The sequence below is a fragment of the Oryza glaberrima genome, chromosome 11, assembly GCF_000147395.1.
Source record: "Oryza glaberrima chromosome 11, OglaRS2, whole genome shotgun sequence".
Classification (NCBI taxonomy): Eukaryota; Viridiplantae; Streptophyta; class Magnoliopsida; order Poales; family Poaceae; genus Oryza; species Oryza glaberrima.
In genome coordinates, this window is record NC_068336.1 from 19,612,318 (window position 1) to 19,616,462 (window position 4,145).

Consider the following 4,145-nt stretch of genomic DNA (forward strand, 5'->3'; position numbering starts at 1 on the left):
ATATGACTTATTACAATGGCAAAGAAATTGTAGAATGGAACGTAGATGGCTTTACTGAATATCAAATCTTTACTTTATGTCATCAAATGATTATGTATGCTAATGCCTGCATAGCTAATGGAAACAAAGAAAGAGAAGCTGCCAATATGATTGTCATTGGGTTTTCTGGTCAATTAAAAGGATGGTGGAATAATTATTTAAATGAAACTCAAAGACAGGAGATTCTTTGCGCAGTTAAAAGGGATGATCAAGGAAGGCCATTGCCTGATAGAGATGGTAATGGGAATCCAACCGGTAACATTTCTGATGCCTTAGCCACTCTAATCTATAACATAATTTATCACTTTGCCGGAAACTATCATGATATCTATGAAAAAAATAGAGAACAATTGATAAATTTAAAATGTAAAACAATGTCAGATTTTAGATGGTATATAGATACTTTCTTGTCAAAACTATATACCCTACCAGAACCTAATCAAGACTTTTGGAAAGAAAAATATATTTCTGGTTTACCACCTTTATTTGCTGAAAAGGTTAGAAATTCCCTAAGAAAAGAAGGGGGAGGGAGTATAAATTATCACTATCTAGATATTGGAAAAATCACACAAAAGATACAATTAGTAGGGGCTGAGCTTTGCAATGACCTAAAAATCAAGGATCAACTCAAAAAACAAAGGATTCTTGGTAAAAGAGAAATGGGAGATTTTTGCTATCAGTTTGGTTTTCAAGATCCTTATGTCTATAGAAAAAGAAAAACCCATTCCAAACCCATGACAAAACCAAATGATAAAAGCAAGATGAGCTTTCAAGCTACCAAAAGGAAACCAAAAAGAATTTACAATAAGAATATAAGAACACAAGACACTGAAAGCAAAGAAACCATTTGTTACAAATGTGGCTTGAAAGGACACATAGCTAACAGATGTTTCAAATCCAAAGTTAAAAAAGAGATCCAAGCCTTGTTAGATTCAGAATCAGAAGACGTTAAAGAAAAACTTGAAGCAATACTAAATAATATAGACAATGACTCAAGTTCAGATGAAGAAAAAAATGCAGAGATTAATTGTTGCCAAGACAGTGGTTGCTCTTGTTATGAGCCAGATAATTCAGAAGAAGAGTCTTATGAAAATATACTCGTTTTAACCAGTTTAGAAGAATTTGTTCTCGATACTTTTGAAACCATTCAAGATCCAGAAGAAAAAAGAAGAGTCCTCGAAAAATTCCTTTCAAGAGTCAAGACTGATAAGGATAAACTAAAAAAGGATATTCAAAAGAGCAAATTCCTCTCTATTGATGAAGTGTTCAAAAGGTTAGATGAACACAAAAAGAAAAATGAGAAACCAGATTTGATCAGCCTATTCGAAGACCAAAAAATTATGAAACAAGATTTAGAAGAAATAAGAAAGCGTCTATACATGTTAGAATCAAAAGAAGGATTCCATATGGAAGAAAAGGATGAACCAATTCAAGAAGATGATCATGTTGTTGGAACCATTCAAAAATATATGAAGCAAAAATGGTACACAGAAGTTATGTATCGTTTTATAGACGGATCCTACTTTCAACATATTACTTTAATTGATTCTGGTGCTGATGTCAATTGCATTCGAGAAGGTATTATCCCTCATAAATATTTTTGTAAAGCCGCCCACAGAATTCGTGGGGCAGATGGAGGACTTTTAACAGTAGAATATCAAATCCCTGAAATCTATATTTGCATATCTGAAGTTTGCATTAAAACATCTTTCCTACTCGTTAAAAATCTTAAGCAAGATGTTATTTTAGGAACACCATTTTTATCACTTATTCGTCCTTTCCTAGTCACAAACGAAGATATTCAATTTAAGATAATGGGCAAACAGGTGAGCCTAAGATTTTCGTCTAACACAGATGAGATTCTTGACCAGCTTGTTCAGACCAAAAGAGAACAAGTTGTGAATACAATATATTTACATGACAATTCTTTCCCATCATATCTTCCAAAATCTATGGACTTGCCAGGTAAGACATCATGGGAAGATAGATATTTATTAAAAGCTACTAAAGATTTTGAATATATATGTAGGGAAATGGCTTCACAGAAGTCTGAATGGCTCACAAATATGAGTTCATGGAGACTGCCCCAACTGCCCAGAGGCCATGGAGAACGATTTAATCACAATTTCAGAGTAACAGAGCTACAACAAGGGTTATTAAACCTCTTGTGGCAGACAAAAAACAAAAAAGAAAAAGCTCATGCCTTAAATGGCCTGGCATATTATTTCAAAAATTTCGTGCCCTCAGATCAAAAGATAACAGAAAAAATGTCTAAAATACAAGATATCCCTCATCATGAGGAGAGGTTACTAGATTATCGCGAGGAGAAATCCCGTGATGGCCAAGATAAACTTCCCATGGAAGTTGAACAATCTATGGCAACAGATAAGAATACCAAGGTATTCTCAGATAAGATTTTGATCTCAACAGATCCTGCTTCAAGCATGGTTGCTTTCCACATAAATATCAATAACCTATTGCAATCTTTTCCACATAATAAACCATCATCATCCACAAAAAGGCATGATACCATTCCCCAAACACCATACATACTGCATAATCATCCCAATTCATTCCTTCCACAATATATACTCCGGACCCAGCCAAAAGCACCATGTAGATCTTGTGCCTACAAAGATTCTTGCCAAAAGAAACTTAAAAGCCAAAATCCCATGAGCACTACATACGAAAATCTCCAACCCAGATTAAGCTTCAAAACGGAGCAAACTTTATCCTGCTTTGGGCAAGACATCCTCGATCTTGTTTGGCAAAAGTTTACGGAGAGACAAATGAAAATATTCCTTGGACTCCAAGATTATTTCTTTGATCTCTTAGAAGGGAAAGAAAGAAACCCAGCCATACGAGTAATCATATATATGCTCCCTCTCTTAAGGCTAGATGATCAGGCAATCTCTGACCCATCCTATAGATTCCTGGTTCTCAAAGCTGACATAAATCTTCAAAGATTCCGGAACCTACCCACATACAACCATGAAGAAATATCTCTCCAAACCATTATAGATCATGGTCTTGTGAATTCCATCTATGCAACCCTCGATCAGATCCTTCAATCTGATTTAGGAAACGCTGTGAAAGATGTCTGCAGGAGACTTGGACATGGAAGATACAGGATTATCTTCTCCTCAATACCACCAAAATTCACACCACCTGTTCGTCCAGCAATTCATTATATATATATCATGAATGGACAATTTAATTTTCAAGAAAACGGTCCTAGCAAACTATCGGATGAAGAGGAAGAAATATATACAACAATTGCCAATCATGAAAATTGGAGATTATTTTCTGAAGCTGCAGAAATTGAAGAAGCTATCACCACAGATTATGAATATCAGCTGGTTTTCCAAAACAAGATCACAAGGATTTTTATCAGCAAATTCTACAACCAAAGTTATGAATACTTCAAGGGAGCAGGGCGCATAATTAAACCGGATTTTGGAAATGAATGCTCCAAGAAAAGTTACTACAGAAACCTGGCTCAGTGGTTTCAGAAAACAGAGCCATCAGAGATCGACACGGTGCAATCAGCACCCATGATAATCAACGAAGATAATGAATAAAGATCTTGTCATCCCCGACAAAGATCACTATTCAAGATAAGGAATCTACACTATTCCAGATAAGATAAGTCTATGGTCAAAAGGCGATATTATGACATCTTTATTGAAGGTCAAAAGCGTCATCATCAAAGATTCTCTCCATGAAGTCTAAAGGGATATCATGAACTCTTTGAATTCAAGAAGAGATATCATGAAGATTCTCTACCGAGCGCTATATAAGGGGCTCACTATCACATTTCAGAGGCATCGCATTCCACACACAACACATCTCACTCAACCATTCCTCTCACCTCTCCACCAGCCATCACACTCCACTCCACTCCATCTAAGTGTTAGTACTATAGTATAACCTAAATAAAAGACTCATGAGAGTCTAAGTGTGAGAGTCTATGTAAGAGTCCTTATGAGAGTCCTGTACCTGTATAATTACGAACGTGTTGTACCAAGTCCTTGGTGTAATCTTCAGTAGGATCTACCTTCAACCTATCAAGGTATATGAATGAACACCTGGACCGTTCTATATAA